Raw genomic sequence first — 20,714 nt, forward strand, 5'->3', positions numbered from 1 at the left:
AATGCCCCAATATTTTCTGAAACTGTAATCCACTCCCAATGTTGTCTGACTATCTCCTTAACATATTGTACAAATGGGGTATACATCAAAACACATACTCTATTATTTATTTCTCGTATCAAGGCTTTGTTATTTATATTATTACTATTATTGGCTGTGTTGAATTGTCTACCCAATATGGGTTGATATTTTGTACCCCAGTGTTTATAAACATATTTAACCACATCCTTCAACAAAGCCTGGGGATATCCTCTGTTTTCAAACATATTATATATGAGTTGTAACTCATTTTGCATAATTTCCCTAGTAGATGACATGCGGGCAGCCCTAATACACTGTCCTTTAAAAACATTTTTAAACACATATGATGGATGATTACTACTGAATTCAATATAATCATTGGAAAATGTAGTTTTCCTGTGAATTTTAGATGCAAAACCTCCATTACTATGACTAATAAAGGTGTCCAAATAAGCAATACCTTTGTCACTAGTGGTATATGTAAACTTGAGAAATTCAGTTGTTCCATTAATATAATCAACAAATGACCTAATAGTCCCTTTTGTACCCTTCCATAGAATGAATAAATCATCCAAATATCGGGTATATAAAGCTATGTCTATATATATATATATATATGTATATTTATTTAGAAATGTGAGCAATGATTGGTTGTTCACAACTACATTCTTTTTCTAAATCCAGCATTAAATGCAAGAGCATATTTAGATCTAAAACAATACCTAATAAAAAGAAATCCACGACTGTACGTACAAAAAAAGACATTGCCACCATGTTGTATACGTCAGTACACAGTAAAATTAAAGTTGAGGTGTTACATATTTTAAGAGAACATTCCACAGCCCCCCACCACACACACACACACACACACAGATATAAATGCTCCACAAAATAGAATAATACATAACAATTAAAAAAAAGAAGAATCAGAAAAACAACACTTAAAGGGACACTGGGAATATGCAAACATCTTAAAGAACTGAACGCATGCCACTCCTAACTCTTAAACAAATAAAGTGGAAGCACATGAACAAATTGTAATGTATCGAACAAGTGCTCATGTATACAGATATGGGCATGCAGAGTACATCAATAAGCTGTGAAGAAGAGATGGAAGGCAAAGTTCTGCAATAAGATTATATTATTTAATAAAAGTATATTTTTGTCATTGTATAACAGCATTATACAATGCTGAAGTATACGTAAGGCTGACTTTGTTTCGTCATCTTAGTGATCAAACTACATCAGCCACGGGTAAACCCTGGACTACCTATACCCAAACTATTACACATTGCTTAAATAAATATCAGAGCTGATGTTGCTTATAGAACTACAAATCTGGGGGAAGTGGTTCTAATTTAAAAAAAAATGAAATCAGTAGTTTGGGAAGAAGGAAGCATGGCCATGGATATGAATTCAGAAATGCACAAGTTTTAAAGTAAGACAGTAAACAAAATTCAACAATATTCTGCCCACATTGTGTCTTTCGGCTTTTCCCGGTTAGGGGTCGCCACAGCGGACCTCCGGTCTGCTAATGATTGGCAGTAGATTTTTACGTGCCGAGTTGCCGGCCCTGACACACAACCTTCAACGAAGATACGCCCATTCACGCATGTCTCCACACAGAAGGCGCTCTAGTTGAGAATCGAACAGGATAGCGTCTTACTGTGAGGCGACAACGCTACCGCAGCACCACCACTGCCCACATAAAGGACGAATATATTACTTCTGCTTAGTATAAGAAATGTAATACGTCTAAAATATATCAGCATAATATTTGTATTACATCAGAGACAGAAATTATACATCATTACCCATAAAAGTGATATTTTCTGTACATGAAAAGTATGCCAATACGCATAACAAATCCTTGTAACAGTAATATTAGTGGCCCTCACAAGTTTTAACTTCTTACACTTGGAATCACAACATACATCCTGCAAGTACAACACTATCCAAATATTACCTTCTGAAAATGTTATTAAGAAATGTTGAAAATGCTGTGACATTATGCAAAGATCCTTAATATTTATATTATGTACAGGATGCATATATATATGATTTATATTCAAGGTACAAAATCCAGTATATTTTCATTAACATATCAGCACTGAATTATTATCACATCAGAACTAAAAAAAAATGCACACAATTTTCCAAATACATTTTCTGACAGTGTAAATGTGCTACTTCTCCATATAAACACAGATGAAAAGGCACACAGAGTGAAGAAGGAAGAGTATGCCTGTCTTCATACCTAAAAATCACAAACTAAGCACAGTATATAGCCAAGTTTATGACTTACATCCTAAAATGTTACAAGAAATTGTTTCACAAATAGAATTCTATAGCAGTAGGGATCAGCGGACCTAAACAGTTGTTAAACTGCTCAGTTTTCTGACACTGACATCTAAACAAAATGGATGTCAAAGTGGTCCAATAGATTGCACTGACACCTCACAGGAAAAGGTTCTCTGGTTCAATTTTCAGCTGGAGTACCTTCTGTGTGGAATCTGCTTGTTCTCACTGTGCTGCGTAGGTTTCCTCCGGGTGCTCCAGTTTCCTTCCACATTCCATAGTCATGCAATAGGTGGACTGGATACTCTAAAATTGTTCATAGCTGTGATTGCGTGTGTGTGTGTGGGGGGGGGGGGGGCTATGGAAATACAATCTCAGCAGGGTTAGCCACCCAGCAGTGTGAACCTTGGCTCAACAGGATTATCACTTTTGAAGTGACACCCCGACCCAATGTGTAAAAATGGGATAAAGGGGGTTGTGAATTGATGGATGGAGGGATGTATCCTGGCATGAAAACTCACCAAATGTCATATTCACATATGTACTGTGTTGGAATTAATTCAGAAACAAAAATAATATTTATTTTTGATAACAGCTACATTGTTCTCATTTTGTATCTTGGCAAAAAAGTGAGCAAAAAAATCACACACTCATACATAAGATGGACTCAGTTCCTTTGCCTTTAAAGCTAAAAGGCATATACAACAGCTTTTACCCCAAATGTCTTCTGCTGAACTCTACTGCTCTTTTGATAATCCCAAACATTCTGAGAGGTAGCTGTCTCTAAAAATGTCCTATGTACCTGAAGAAGGTCTCCTCTTAAATATATATACGAGACGTTGCGCAAGTATATCTTAATATTTCATAATAACTTAAATTTTCACATCCATGGATGCCTTTACTGTATTTCTGTTGTACTCTCTTCAACTAGATCACATTTGCTTTCTTATAAGGTTTTCACATTATTACTTAATATTCTAGTTAGGGTCTACTGTGACTTACAAACAATGATTTCATCATTAATGACTTCCAAGACTTGTGCATCATCAGGCAGCAAAGGTACACTATGGGAAGTATCACTAGTGCAGGCAGTAGTACAATGGGCTTTGCAGTGTTAATGTAAAAACACAGTGTGCAGATGACCTTCTAGGCCAGTAATGGGCAGGGGATAAACATGGTCGCACTGACAGTGGATGATAGCTCAATGCATTATGGCGGTGATTCAGAGATGACTGCCTCATTATCATAATCACTGCTCTATGAGGCACACTGTAGCACTACAAAAAATAAATAAATAAAAAATGTTGTCACCATTTTGTTAGATACTGTGTTAAGACAGGCAAGTCAAGAAAACAAATTCAGTGTATAACAGCTTATACAGTGATGCAGTCATAATCAGAGAAGACTTGACAAGTGGTAATGTAACCCAGGACTACAGTGAACACACACATGGGTGCATGGAAGCAACAAGGAGAGATAAACAGCAGATTATGCAAGGTAACACAGCACTGCTGAATGTCTCACCCTGAGAGAACAGAGAGCATGTGGGCATGAAAGGTTACTGCACAGCTGTGTGTTTGTGTGTGTGTGTGGGGGGGGGGGGTGCTCATCTGATAGCATGGTCACATGCATAAAGACTGGAGAGGCCCAAAATGAAAATTAAAGGCTGTACAGAAAACTAGTTAGCTAAATGGGAAATATGCAGGTTGCGTTTACTGATAGAAGGGGATTCACGTTTAACAGATTTATATACCAGTTTTATTTTTGCTATATGGGAAGTAGACAAGTATGCAAATTAGCAGAACAAACCCAAGATTTAGGTTAGACAATGCCTTTTCTGGTAATGTAGTAACCATTTAAAAGGGTTATCTGCCCCGATGAAGAAAGTGCATTTTCTGTTTGTTTCTTTAAAACAAAATATATACACTTAGTTGCTTGGTTCTTGTGTGTGTTTGAGGGAATAGAAGGATTTATCATGTTAGGAAAAGTGCTACAGTCTATAAAGTGGCCAGTAAAAAAGACTGAAGTACTTTTATATGGAGTAATGAAATGCCAGTCACTGAATGTGATTGCAATTCTGGGGAGAGTTATTAATCAAAAAATGTCTTGTAGAGATAAAGGTAAAGTGGAATATATATGCAAGTGGCTGCATTCTCTTTATTAATGTGGAATGTGAATGACCTTGTAGTTACACTTGCCAGAATACCAGGGGCAGTGGAAGAGGGATTCCTACAGTAACCGAGGACAAAAAGATAGAAATGGGAGGATTGTGACAGTCAGGAGCTACTAATCTGAAAATATAATTAACACAGTGAATACACATGTCCTGTCCAAGGCTGCAGTTTTGGAGCGAGAAAAATGCTAAGGGAAATATGTTTTCAGCAAGGGATCCTAATTACAGAGGGAGAATGGAATATGTCCTATAATTATGAGGACATATCATAGGGCACATGAAGGGAGGCACAATAATGTGGCAAGACTGCTGCACTGGGGATTGTGCAAACATTATAATACTGAAGTAGCTGAAAAACATTGCACACATTAGCTACAAAGCATTATAAAAAACAATGAAGTTTATAAAAAACAGATGCGAGAAAACCAGATATAGAAGTCCTTGCAAAGTAGACAAAAGTAGCAGTGGTTATTGAAATTGCTACATCCATTCACTACAGTGTCTTATGTAGAGAGAGACACAAAGTTATAAAATACCAGGATTTACAGGCATAAATGAAGGCAATGTGGAATAAGGATATCCAGACAGTTCCTACAGTAGTAGGAGCTAAAGACTTTGACTTAGAAATGGCGTCCATTCCCGTCATGGTATTAGAAACCCAAAAATGTTGGAAGAATAAATAAATAAATAATGGGAGGCCATTAATATAAAGGGAAGATTTTTAAGGAAATAAATTAAAGCATTTGGGATGGAGATGTAAAAGTAGCCTTAGAAACCCAAGTGGAATTTAGTTATCATTCCCACAGGTACAAGAACTGAGGGGAAACTGCAAAAATAGTATATAATGCAAAGCATACTCATCTGCTTGAGGGAATACAGGTATGTCTAATTACAATGTCTGATCATGAACCTAAAGATGTTAGGGTAAGAGATTAACTAGTGGAAAAAGATATGGGCACTGGCACTTCAGAGTTGGGGTTGAAATAAAGGAGAGAGAAATAAGGGGAAATTGTGAAAGAAAATAACATAAAGAAATGGCAAAGATTAAAATGTTGTAGAAAAACTTGGAGAATGTCAATGATGAAGAAAGGGAGCAACTGAGAGGTGTGAGGGACAGTATCAGAGAATATGTGGATAATATGCATGCACGTAGAAAACAGGGACTGGGGCAGTTAAATGCTTGACAAATGCCCAAGAGTACAACAATTTTTAGCACAAAGGTTAAACAAGCAGAAGTAGAGAACACTAGTAAAGATGAGAGATGCAAAGTACTGGGAAATTATGAAAGATCCTGTAGGAATTAGGGAAATATTATGGATGTCAACACAAAGCAGACAAATTGGGCGATCAAGATATGAATTTGTTGGAGAAGTTCACTGGAAATCTAGGCATGTCAAAAGTGGGGAGGAGTTAAAAAATGTTAATTGTAAATAAGGAGGAGAATGAAATAAAACTGTGATAAGCAATCAGGCTACAGGTAAGTCATCAGGGAGAGATGGAATGCCCACAGAATCTGAAAGCTGGTCCCACAGAATCTGAAAGCTGGGAGATGGAGATTTTAATAAGCATATGAAAGAAATTATTCAATAATGGCTTGAAAGGAAGGAGATAACCACATCCTAGAAGAAAGTGATTAGTGTTATTTTTACCTAGGGGAAAGATCCTGCATATCTTACATAATACAGACTGATTTAAATATTAAATAATAACTACAAAGTATCTGTTTATATTAGCAAAAAGGTTAGCAATAGTGTTGCCAAAACTGATGGACCTAAATCAGAATAAATTTGTAGATGGGAGGGGGGTCAGACATATGACTACAATGGTTCAGAATAATGCAGAGAACAAAAATATTACCATTATTACTAGCACGACTGAATGCAGGAAAAGCATTTGATAGGGTAAGGTAGGAATAACTGCATAAGGTAATGCATTCATTTGCATTTTGTATTGAAATAAATGAATTAATAGGAAAGATACACACACACACCTATATATATATATATATATATGTATATATATATATGTATATGTGTGTGTGTGTGTGTGTATAAAAATATATATATATATATATATACATACATATATATATATATATATATATATATATACATACATATATATATATATATATATATATATATATATATATATATATATGTATACATATTTATTTATACCTCTGACTCCCCTTCCACAAGCACACACCTTTATGGATTTACTCAGCTTATCTCTTCCCCCACTTTTCTTCACAAACCAACTATGTCCATTTCCACCTAAGATTGGATTCTAATCTCCCATCCTAACCTCTACCACCACCCCCCTGAATCCCTCCCAGATACATTTAGTGATCATTCCCTGATTCGAGTGCAAAGACTTTTCCCCCCAACCTTTCTAAACCTCATAAATTTATAGACTGTTGTAATTTAACTAACTTCAACCTTGAGTTTTTAATAACCCTCTTGCTGCTATTGATTGGTCCTTTCTCTTTCACCTTTCTCTTCATGAAGCTGTTCATCAATTCAGCTCAATCTTCTCAAACATACTTCACTCTCTAGCCCCTCCCAGAACTGTCAGAGTCAAATCAAGTTGCACACCCTGGCTTAACCCAGTACCTCAAGCAAAAGAGAGATTCAGCATGGAAACTCTAGACAAAAACTAAATCTCAAGTACATTTTCAAAAATACAAGGAATTTCATGACCTCACCAAAAAAGACATTGACAAAAAAATTTCTACCACATACTTCTAAACCTCACAACCTAGAAATCCAAAAAAATCCTGGAAAACAGTCAACCAAATTCTCCACCCTGGTAATCCCTCAACACCTAACCCTTGCCCTAGTAACTCACACCAAGAAACTGCTTCAATCTTCAACACCTAATTTAGCAATACCATAAGCAAACTTATGCCTACTTCCAACCCTTCCATTCCCTTACCACCTACTACAGCCCTACTACATAACTCCCCTTTCTCACTTAGTCCCATTCCTACTAGCTACATTAAAAAAACTTCTTCTCAAACTTAAACCACGTTCCCCTTCAGCTGATAACTTGCTATCACTCTTCAAGTCTGCTGTTACCTCCATAGCATATCCTGTTTCCATCCTCATTAACCGCTCAATCTGTGAATCCACTGTCCAACCCTCTAGAAGAAATTCTACACCATACCTATCCATAAAGGTGGATACACTGTGGAACTATCGCCCAATTGCTATATTTTCTACACTCTCCAAAATTCTTGAGCATTGTGTTCACAAACAAATCTTGTCATATCTCATTTTTGAAAACCTTATCACCCCTAACCAGCATGGCTTTTGTCCCCACCATAGTACCTCTTCTGCTCTCATTTCCTTTACTAACACCATCTCCTTAGCCAGAAACAACAATAAACTAGTATCATGCCTCTTTTTAGACCTCTCCAAAGCCTCTGACACTGTCTCTCACTCTATCCTTCTTTCTAAGCTTTCTCAACTTAACCTCTCCCCTGCTACAATTTCCTGGTTTACTAGCTACCTCACTAATAGACAGCAATCTGTAAAATGGCTTTCAGCTTTATCTCCCTTTCTCCCCATAAATATGGGTGTCCCTCAAGGCTCTATTCTATGCCCCCTTCTCTTTAACATTTTTACTAATCAGCTCCACACATTCTGCCCTCAATTATACCTCACCCAGTATGCTGATAACCCCTCAGACTTGCTCACCAATACTTAAACCTCTTTTAACCTCACTGAAACATGGCTAACTAAAAACCAACTTATACTTAACCCTAAAAAGACTAAACGCCTTCTTTTCTTACCTAAATCTCTCCACCATCTTAAATCCTCTTTCACCACTTCTTCCCTTAACATCACTTTAATCAGCTGAACCCCATACTAAAGTCCTTGGTGTAATTCTTCCTAATCTCTTGACTGCTCTCAAATTCTTACTAATTTACAATCCTCTCTTCTATCCAAACTTGAAACTACATAAAACAAAGTTCCCAGATTTGCTGCCAACATGCCACCAAAATCACATTGCTATCTTTCTCTCCAAACCCTTAGTTTGCTAGAATTTCCAAACCAACTCATATATTCTCAACTTCTCTTAACCCACACTATCCTAAATAGGCCCTCCTAGTGCCCTAGCCTAGCCTCTCTAATTTCCTGCTATAACCCATCATGCTCCTTCAGAAGTGCTGACCAATGCCTTACAGATCACTAAACCTAAAAAATCTCTTGAATAAAACCTATATAGCCATCTTCCTGTTCTTTCCTGGAATAAGCTTCCCTTGGACCTCAGAAATATTACTCACGCAAATAAATTCAAGACAACTCTCAGATATCACCTATACAGCACCTGGAGATGTTATTGTAACCATCCCACCTACATTTCCTCTCTCTCTCCTCCTTTAATCTTTTCCCTCCCTTACTTTCCACTCTTATGTATCCTTACTTCCTGTTTAACTAACTATACTCTTCCAGTGTTCTTTACACCCCTCTAATTTACTCTTTCCAGTAACTTAACTTCCTTTATACTAATTTTTCTCTTACTGCTCTCTATTCCTTTCTAATTTACAGTCCCCAGTAATCTGATATTATTTTCCCTACTCCCTCCGCTACCTATCTCTTCCCCTCGCACTACTATTTGTAAAACTAACTTATATATCTGTAATCATTAACCATCTATAAATCTTCTTCTGCATCTTATCTACCTTTGCCTGGACCATACACTCTTCCATACTCACCCTTTTCTTTTAATCCCTCACTTGGAAACTTTTCTTCTTGTACTGCATTTGTCCTATCTTTTCCTTTATATCTTTTGAAACAGCCTATTCTTTATAGTGAATATGATCCTTATACTATGATTTTATCTTCTGCAAAACTTGCCCTTTTGACTTTTATACTTTGTAATGTCGAGCTGTGAGAATTGTGAATTGTTTCTTTTTTATACTTCCAAATTTGTACTTTGACTTTTTATACTTGTATACTTTTGATTGTGGAGTTTTTCTCCCCAGGTCTCCGCTGAAAAGGGGCACTAGCTCAGATGGACTAACCCAGTCAACAAATGTCAAATAAATAAACACAAACACACACACACACACTAGGTTGGAACAGGATGTTCCTATATTATCGAATATTTTGAGACAGTTCCAAATGTATTCAGCTTATATCTGTTAACTATGTCCTGTACCTTTGCAGGCATAAAAAAATTAAGTACTGGAAGTAGAGCTTAGGAAAGAATCCTTGTTAGTGACAAAGGAGTTGTGCACAAAGCAGAAGATAAGGCAAATGGTAAGAGAGTGGAAGCTCTTGATTGTGGACAATACAAGCACTGAACATATTTTTGGTACCCTTGATTCTGTTTGTAGGCTAGGTATATTGCTATCAACTGGATGACAAATGACGGTAAGAAATAAATAAATATGGACATGAAGAAATTTATTTGGGATTGAAGGGTACCTGACAACAGGGCAAGGAGGCATGGGGTTGCCTGATTTAAAGGAGTAATTCAATTGTAAATACTTTTACACAGTTGAGGGAATAATACACACACACACACACACACACACACACACATATATATATATATATATATATATATATATATATATATGGGTCTACTTCTAAATTTCAAAGTTTCAAAACTTCGAATTTCTTATGGTTGAGATTATAAGATCAACGTTTTGAAACTTCTAACAGTTTAAATGGAGATAGCCGTACAGTGCGTAACAGTATATTTACTGCTTTCCTCGCTGCAGTGCAATCTTGGAGCTGGTATATTTAATTAGAAGGGGCCTCTTGTTTTTATTGTTTTTTTTTATTTAAATTTCGAAGTTTCAAAACGTCAACAGTTGTGCTAGATCAACAACTGCCAGGTGAGGGAATATTCCCTTTCTCCAAGGATTGTGCAATCTTGGAGTTAAGATATATAATTAGTATAGGGAGTGGAGGTGCAGGGAGGCTTGCACCCCTGCAAAAAAAATGATGTTATTTTGTTTTTCATTTGTTGCATGCAGTTGGTTGTTACTTGAGTATGCTCAGTTGAGTGTCAATGTTTCCACGGTCGACTTTTTGTGGTCAACATTTTTGCTGTCGAAGGGATGTAGCAATCCAATAAATAAATATATGCACACATACATGCACACACTACAGGTAGAGGGATACAAATCAAAATAGAAAGATCTGATGATGAGACAAGGAAGGACTACCAAATATAGCTGATAGATCCTCTTTTTCTCATCATCATCATATAGTCTTACAATACCCACCTTTAATCAGGCAACTCCATGCTCCCTATTCTGTTGGAAAAAACATCTTAGCCCACTTACTCATAGGCCTTCTTTATTCCCAAATAAAGTTATTCATTTTCTGTAAAATGCTATCCAGATCCATAACCAAGAACTTCCATATATACATATCACTGAGCCTGAGCATAGTGCGCACTAATGTAATATTTCAAAGAGTGATGGTCTAGCATGCAGTACTTTGCATGATAGTATTCCTAAACACACTAGACATGGTACATTCAGTCTGTACAAAGTAAATGCTGTGATACCAAATGTCCTTGAAGATGCCTGTGTGCTTGTCACCACAAGGATAATCCACCAGTAGTACTTTCTGATGAAGGTGACTGATGCAGCACATAACTAGACATTCACTCTTTGACAAATGACAGCAGAATGCACTATGCTCTCATTCTATGATACAAATATGGAAATCCTTCTTCCTCAATCAAAATGCTGCAGTATCAGAATCGTACAGCAACAGTTTTACAGCTAAGGAAAGGTTGCTTGTTTTGCAAGACCAGGATTATAAAAACAAAGTAAACTGGATAAGACACAGTTGAAATACAATTATTTATAAAATGGTCTACCATTACACTAATATAGTCTGATTCACAGTACTTCTGCAGTACAACAAAAATCTACCTTTGATGGCTGCTGTCTCTTTGAACTTGAAATTTCAAGGGCTTTCATCTAAAATATGCTTGACCTCCCCTACTGCCAAGAAAAACAACAAAAGGCAACTACCATGGTATATGGAGCATATATTAATGCATTCATAACAATTACCACCTGTTGGGTCATTCAGTGTGTGTTTGTGCAAATAATACTTGCATCTGTTATGAAATAATGTTGTGGGTACAGGAGAGGTATTCAAAAATGTAAGCATTTTGCTAGGAAAGGAAAAAAATAGGAAGAACATGAAATGTATGTACAAATTAATGATTCTTTATTAAAACTTGGTTTCTCACTTGAAACAAGATTATCTTTTACCAGGCAAAAAGATACTCTATCTATTAATTTTACTAATTTCTCACTGCATGGCTCATCTTTTCTACAAGTCGTTCAGATGTGTTCCTAGGAAATTTCAAGCTGGCAAAGCCTTTGTTTCATTAAGCAGTCTTGATACTTCAAACTGTTCTGACACTATGAATAAGTTGCTTAATTTAAGTTCCAGAAATGCAATGCTTGCAGTTCATTTACCCAGGACAGCCAGAATGAGACATGCCTTCCATTCTGCAAGATCCTTCTGTTATCCCAACAGTAATGCCAAGAGAGAGAGAGAGAGCAAGACGAATAACAGGCAGCCGTGCTGGTTTGAAGCATTAGACACTGCGCCGTTAGTGCTTTTTCAACAATTTGGCTGTAACATGAATTTTTTTAATTAGTCACAGTTGGCAAGTATTTTTCTTTCTGTTTTTTTTTTTTTTTAATTCTGCCAAGCAAGCAGGTGTCCACTAGAAAAATGCTAATATGTTTAAATTAGAGCTGTTAGTGTTCAGCAGGCAAATACATGCCTCTAAGGCTGAACTAACCGAATACCATGGGTTCTAGATCCATTAAAAACAATTTCATAATGATACATAAGAACTTTCAGGAATAAAAGAATTTCAGATTTCAATTCTAAGAATAACAAAGAACCCTTAACCACCCAGCTCTCTGTCCGAGGCCACTCACGTTAATGATAATGGCTTTTTCACTAGAAGTAAAGCAAGGCAACCACATCAACGGACAAATGTAAGAATGCAAAGAAGGGCTGGATTCTAAAAGACATTCTCTCTAACCATGCGTTATTCAGGTGTATTGCTGCTTTGTAAATAGCCATAATGACAATAACACATTTGCTTTCAGAGTAAGACTTTCATAATCTCCTAGGGAGTCTACCTTGTCCAGACAGGAAAGCAAAGGCCTACACAGTACTTAAAAAGGCTAACATGTTTTGTATCCACAAGATAATGCATTAAACTGAGGACCTGTTCAAGTGGTAATTCAAGTAAACATTCAAGCCCCATGAAATAAGTGGCATGTGTCACTGAATAAGTAAGGATGTTTTATTCATTAAAACTTAGCTAATATTATGACAGACAAATGCAAAGACAGACATTAAGTCCCTTCCAAAATAATAAAAATTAATCTCTTACTGCTGAAGAAAACCAAGATATACAATAATTCTGACCTGATAATGTTAATTATATCTCTCTCAACAGCCAATACATTTCAAGAATCTCTCTTCTGATACTACTACTTCTTCTTTCAGCTTTTCCCGGTTAGGGATCGCCACAGCGGATCACCTTGTCTGCTCATGATTGGCAGTGGAGTTTTACGGTGTCGAGTTGCCAGCCCGGCGCCCAACCTTCCACAGAAGGCACACACACGCACACACTCACACCTAGGGCCAATTTAGAGTGTCCAATCCACCTGCAGCATGTCTTTGGGATGTGGGAGGAAACCGGAGCACCCGGAGGAAACCCACGTGACCACAGGGAGGACATGCAGACTCCGCACAGAAGGCACCCCAGCCGAGGATCGAACCGGAGAACCTCTTGCTGTGAGGCGGCAATGCTAACCACTGCAACACCGTGGCCGCCCAATCTCTCTTCTGATACTATACCCATTAATTGAGGAATGCTTTGATAAAACAGAAATTCATATTTTACTGTACAAATGCAATACTTGTATACTATAAGGATACAAACTACACTAATATCCATATGTTTGCAACCACAGTTAAATGTAGTTGAAAAACAAAAAAAGCTACACTGTTTCCTCTTGACAGCTACAGCCCTGAAAACAATGACATGCTTCAGTTACACGCTGGTGCTACCCTCCCCCTTTATTAATAGTTTACCAATAGGATTCAGCCATAAACACTTAATTACAACTATTCTGGGATCCAACACTTTATAAAGATGGTGGCAGGGAGTGGACCAGCTTGCTGGTGTTGTGGGTTGCCTACTCTCTCTCCACTTGCAGTCATCCTCTTGCAGTGGCTCATCTGAGCTCCACTGTATGCTGCCCTTCAAGAATTAGCTTGCCTCCATAAGCTAAATCCCCCTCAAATTACTGCGCGACTGTACCCATGAGAGCACAGGAGCATTAGATCTAAGCTCCACTAAGTAAAACAAACACCTAATGCTCCTCTTTAGGTGTCAACCATATGGTGGATCATAGCTGCTTCCCTTACTCCAGGATAGGGGAGATGGCAAGAGCCACTCACTCCCATCCTTCCTCACCAACTTCTACTGGTGCCTGAGCATCTATTCAAATGTGGGTTGCCTGTGTGGTACTCAAAGCAGTATCCCTCTAGGATGTGCAGCTGCCTACTGTGCTGGCAAATTTGGTGAGGGGAATCTGGTATAAAATAATAAAAACTACCGAAAATCCCCCAGGTATTGGATGGATTTCTTACACCTGTTAAACCTACTGGTCAAATTTAAATTAATGACCAGTAAAGATTTTGAGACAGTTTATTACTGTTGAAGCATTTTTTTTTTCCTTTATGGATGGCAGTGGCTGGTCCTCAGCACTTGGAACAAAATCACACATTTTTTTCAGTAGTAGCAATAAACAGGCCACACCTAGCAAAATACTCTGAAGCTTGGCCAGAAGGCTGTTTTGCATCATTAATCAGAATCAGTCACACTAATGACAGTAGAGTTCTTAGATCTGCTATAATATAGCACAGCTAAACTCTGCATTTAAATTGCAAAGCAGTGTCAGTTTGAATACTATTTATTTTTAATAAGCGGGGATAGGTAGATTGGTCCAAGAAGTTTTTTCAGACAAAGGGTGCTGCAATGGTGTATATTTGCATAATGGCATATATAGGTAAATAAATGCCTGCTCAAGATAATGGACTGCATACATGTTGGTTTATAAAATCCAAGGAAAGGTTGGGAAAAATAGACCAATGCAGGTACTGTAAAGCAGAACTGGAAACAGTCGCACATCTTGTTGCTGGATGTGATTTAGTCATGGCAGGGACCTGTATACTGAAAAGCACAATAATGTGGCAAGACTGTTGCCACGGGGAATGTGCAAACACTACAATATAGAAGTAGCTGAGAAGCACTGGAAACATGAACCACAAAGCATTGTAAAGAATGAAGTTTATGTCACATGGGATAAAAAATAGATACAGGAAAACCAGATATAGTACTACATGATAAAAAGACTAAAGTACTCTTGATCACTGAAATTTGCTACACCCAGTGATTATACTGTCTTACGTAGAGAGAGACACCAAGACATAAAATATCAAGATTTGCAGACGGAAATGACAGCAAAGTGGAAGAAAGACACTCCTGCAGTTCCAATAGTAGCAGGGGTAATGGGGCTAATAAAAAAGAATTTACAGTCATACTTAGATATACTACCAATACATGTAACTTCATCTCATCATGCCTCCATAAATATGTGCACTGTTGTACCAATTCATGTGCAGGGCATGCAGTTTACTGCTACTACCTTCATTTTATCTTCATTAATTTTATATCCAGAAAAGCCATGAAACTCTCTCAAAACATTCTACACCACCAAAATATCCTTTACTGGATTTTTTTATATTTTATTTATTATTTATTTTACATTTATTAACCGGGGAAACCCAGCTGGGCACTATGCATACAGAAGTAGGCTTTTTATACTAATTATACTCTAAAAGCCGTGGTGGTGCAGCGGTAGCATTGTCACCTCACAGCAAGAGGTTCTCCCATTCGATTCTCGGCTGGAGCGCCTTCTGTGTGGAGTCTGCATTTCCTCCCCGCGTTTGAAAGACATGTGTGAATGAGCATGCCTTCGTTGAAGGTTGGGCGTCGGGCTGGCACCTCGGCACCATAAAACTCGACTTCCAATCATTAGCGGACCAGAGTTCTGCTGTGGTGACCCCTAACCGGGAAAAGCCGAAAGAAAAACAACAACAACCGATACAGTTAAATAACTATGCAGCAATACAGATGTCACAGTACTGAGTTATATATTTAGGATGGATTGCAAAAGGATGATTTAATTTTGAGATAAATATGAAATGAGTGGTAAAAGAATTAAGAAAGGCATAGGCAGAAGTCAGGGTGGGTGAAGACAGAGTATTAGTTGTTAATAGAGTAGAGGAGAGCAGCGGTATAGTAAAAGATGAGGAGGACATCAGAGATGCTTTCCTTATCCTGGATGTGTACAACTACAGAGCCAGGATGTTGACAGGTGATCTCTTAGATGCATTTTGGATGCCTGTTGGTTTTCAAGAAGCCTGAGAGCATGTGTTAGGGCATTCTAGATGGTAACTACAGAGTTTTGAGTATAAGGAGGCTCCTGATGCATTTTGCTCTTAAGTGATAGAAAGGAAGAGACTGCCTTTAGAGCAGACAGCTTTAGTAGGGTAGTAGCACTGAAGCATTCCTTTTATGCTCAATACTTATCAGGGTAGTATATTGGAGTATGAGCTAGTAATAACTGACTACAGTGGAAGTGATGTGGGAGTTCAGTCCAATTTGATCGTTTAAGTGCAGTACTGTGAGGAGTTCTTAAGGGGCGATTTTTAGCAAAACAAGCTATTTTACTACAGCACTTTTCCATCTTTGTTTGTTGTTTGTGTGGAAGTTTGTAGGTTAGTAAAGAGTGAGGGAGGCATACAGTTGGGTAGGTAGGAGGTAGGCTTCAGCTATGGTTTCTCCAGTTTTGTCTGTTAGGTAGGGTTCTGCTCAATATAAGAGGCTGAGTTTTTTTTTTTTTTTTTTTTTTTTTAGTAACAGTTTGCAAGTGTAGGTCAAATTTCAAGTTTTGGTATTAGGGACATGTTCAATCAGGGTGTTATTTAATGAACAAAGTCTGACCGCTTTTGCTTTGGGAGAATTTTTTTGCAGGAAACGTAGTAGTTTTTTTGGGGGAGGTTATGTAGTTGTGAGTTGTCTAGCCAGGATTCGATAGAAGTAAAGGATTTCTGAGTAATTTCTTCAAGTTTTTGTAGGTTACAGGCTATACAGATGAGGTGAGGCACAGCATTTAATTTTATTGTTATGGGCTTTATTTAATTGCTTTCCTCAAGCAAACTTTGCATCGCTTAAGTAAAATATGCTAAAGTGTTAATTTAGCTTCAGTTAAACCAGTATAAGACCTGTGAGTAGGGACTGGGGAGCCCTTTCAGCAGATTCAACACTACAGTACAAAACACACTGATAGAAAAGGGAGGGAAAAGAAGATACTTCAGTAGTTTAATCTGATACTTAGAAACTGCCTTGCATTGTTTTTAACTTAAGCTATACCTCCCTTTTGTGTTTTTTTTTTTACAACTGGTATAAAATTCAGCTGTAGAAGTTCCCTTGGCAGTGAGATTAACTTTTGCAGTAGGAATCATCAGGGATACTATGTGCTCAGTACACTGGGAGAGAGATTAAAATAATTAAGATTGTTTGGTGGTTGAACTAGGTGGACGAAGTACTATTCTTCCATGCTCTGCTGCATTTAGAAGTGTTTAGCCAACATAAGCAATTCATTATATTTCATAGTTATAAATTTGTACGTTACAGCCCTTAAGCAGGAAAATAAGGCAGCTAACAGGAGATATGTCTTGGTATGTAAGTTTGGGATTATTAAAATGGAGGTTTTCAGAGCCTAGGACAGATGGGAAATAAAGCAGCTAACAAAAGGTATGCGTTGGTATGCAAGTCTGGGATTATTGAAATGGCGGTTTCCATATTTTATAAGTACCAATAGAACATCTGTCTCAGTTAGTTCTGTAAATGTGACATTTAAATACTTTAGAATAAGCAGCCTGAATTGTAACAGATGAGAAGATACTAAGCAATGTCCCAACTCTTTTCAAAACCAGAAATGTTTTAGATTATTAACAACTGACTAGACTACCCAGTAAATGTGCTGTTGCAATTGGATACAAAATATTATCTACAAATAAAGATACCTTTTCTTGAGTTAAATGATTATTTTATTTGCCATGGCTCTAAATACGAAGCAAATAAAGGGGAAAGAGGACAGCTTTGCACTGTTCCTCTGTTTGCACTCAGCTTGTTGAAGAGGAACCCCTGCAACTTAATTCTTGCCACCAACCCTTTATATCGCATCCTAATTAACCAGATTATTTTCTCAGGGAATGGAAATGGTTACACCGCCATACCAATAAAATTCCAGTTAATCAAAATGCTTTCTCTGTATCAAGAATCACCAACAATAGCAATGTCTTCTTACAATCCTCTTTCTGGAACATCATTGTTCTGTTACTGGTGTCAAATGTTTGTCTCACCTCTAGAAAACAATACTGATCCACATCTATCAATTCTAACAAAAACATTGACATTATCTTAAATACTCTATATTCATAGTTTAAAATTCAAACTGGTTTATATGAAGCTAGGAGTGAAGGGTATTTACCCCTCTTTGGGTAATACGGCCACCACAGCCTTTTCCCCCAAGATACTGGTAGTGTCCCTTTTTAAATACTGTTTAAACAAAACATTCCAGATATTTTTTCACCCCCCCCCCTCAACTTCCAAACTTCCACAAGAATACAATCTATTCCTGGAGACTTGCCTGTTGATTATTACATTACCAATTTTATCTCATCTTCATATTTTAGCTATTAATTGTTTAGCTTCATCTTCTGCTAACCTTGGCATAATTAAGTCTTCCACAAATATTCCAACTTGTGCTTTTTTCCATTTCCATATTCCTCTGCTTCATACAAATTTTCATAAAATAACTTAAATATTTATATGTCTGTAGGATCTCTGGCTATTTTTCTTGTTATAGGCTTCCTAAATTTGGTAACAAACCTTTCTACTTTTTGTTGCCTAAGTCACTGTGCTAAAAGGTTTTGTGATTCAGAGTTTTCAAAAAAACAGTTGCTTACTATCTACCTTTCTAAACTCAAGCATATGAACCAAATATACTCATATTTCACTTTAGCACTCTGCAGGTACTCCCTCTTCATTTTCTGTGATCTTCCCTTTACTCTGTAGTACTGCAACCTTTGTCATCACACTAAATCAATCATATTACTTAATTCCCATATCTCTTTATTTTACTTTTACCATTTTAAACTCCATTTTCATTTTAACTCAATCACGACCTACCCATTCTGAAGAGATGTCTACCTTCTCTAATAACTAGCAAAATATTTCTACTACCCATTTTTTACATTGAACTCTTTTTAATAGGTAAGTTGGAAAATGCTAGTGTATCATTTTTTTTCTTCATTACCTAGAATCTTTAACTTAATTTTGTAATGGTGCCAGGTCTGGAAAAAGCAATTGGATGCAAGTCAAAGCTTTCAATCTGATACACATGCCCTTGTTAAATACAATTTCTATCTATCCTATCCCAGTTAGTACACCTTGGAGAATAAGTAGAGTCTGTCCAAGCTCCTACTACTACTAAGCAACTCAGATCTTCCATACCAAACATTCTCTTATTCAATTCTTCATGCATCTAGTCTCTTGTTATATTTCCCCTTTATGCCCTGCAGATACATCCTTACTATTCCACACCAAATTCCAGTCTTCATCTTTAAAAATTACTCCCAGCTAAAAGCTGATTATTTGTCCTATAATTCTCTTAAGTTCCATAATAGTAGTTTTAAGTCAAATATAACTAAATGTCAGTGTATCCACCTCCCCTGTCAGTAACCCCTTACTGCCACAAACCTGACATTATTCTCCATTTCTCTCTTCTGTCATTACTGGAACCCCACTGACAATCAGTATTACTATCCCCCCCCCCTTGTTTTACCCTGATAGTCTGCTGAATGTCTACCTTGAAATCCTTTCTTTATCAAATTTACATGTTCATTTTTATCTAAATGTGTTTCCTGCAACACTATTTGAACTTTATATTCCTGATATAATGCAATACTCTCTACTCTTTGTCTATACCTGTTGGTCATTTTACATTCCATGATAATATACATAGAGTAGCCATTATGAAACAAAGCTATTACCCTCACCTGTTATACATGCAGTTATTTTGAATGTATATTTCCAACTTTTAGTTTACATGCACTCCCTAATATTTGTCAGACTGGAAAAGTATGCACTTGCTTTCTGTCATCTCCATTTGAAACTGTATCACATTTTAGAACTTTTTACTTCAATGAAAACACTCAAATAAGAAACTAAATAGTTTTTTCCTTTATCCCCTTTTAACTTAAAACAAAAACATAAAACTATGTATACTTCCAAAACACTCTAAATTATTTCAAATCTACTCTATACTCAGCCTACAGAATATATCACCTGATTGACCCAACCATATGGGGGCCATAACTAATGGAAATTCCGTAGGTATCACACTACTTATACTGGGTATATGGTTAGATTCTGCTGTGTTGTGAGATTTTGAGATGGTTAGTAGGAAAATGCCTTTCCCTTCCTGATAGCTGGATTGTTGTTCGTGGAACCTTGTTTTCAAATTGCTCAAACTTCAGCACTGTCTCACTATTCCCAATCAGCTTACATTTTTCTCCATTAATAGTGCCCTACTAGACTCTCAGCCAAAACCAAATTCCCTCTCTTCTCTTTCATCATTAACACAAGGTTTTCAATAAATTACATCTTGAAAATCTTACCTGCAGCTGCAAAAGTGGAACTAACTAGACTGCTCTTTGGGCCTTTAATATTTTCAATCATTGAAGCCAGCCATCCATCCAACACCTCATTCCCATTTTTGTACATGGGGTCGGGGTGTCACTTCAACAATGATAATCATCTAGAGCTGGGTGACTAACTTTGCTGAGGTAGTTCTTCCATGCCACACACTCGCAAGTGCACTCACACCTATGGCCAATTTAGTGTATCCAATTTACCTACTGCATGTATTGGAAATGTGGGGGAAGAAACTGGAGCATTCAGAAACCCGTGGGAACACAGGATGGAAATGCAGATTTCGCACAGAAGGCACTCCAGCTAAGACTCAAACCAGGGAACCTCTTGCTGTGAGGCAAAAATACTATCCGCT

General features: G+C 37.2%; 1 protein-coding gene across 1 annotated transcript in view; it reads right to left on the reverse strand.

The window, feature by feature from the left end:
• Positions 1 to 20,714, reverse strand: part of LOC122814201 (threonylcarbamoyladenosine tRNA methylthiotransferase-like) — a 2,095,726-nt gene that overhangs the window by 827,253 nt on the left and 1,247,759 nt on the right. The window lies entirely within an intron of this gene.

Source organism: Protopterus annectens, chromosome 10.part0 (genome assembly GCF_019279795.1).
Source record: "Protopterus annectens isolate FY-2018-M chromosome 10.part0, PAN1.0, whole genome shotgun sequence".
Lineage (NCBI taxonomy): Eukaryota > Metazoa > Chordata > Ceratodontiformes > Protopteridae > Protopterus > Protopterus annectens.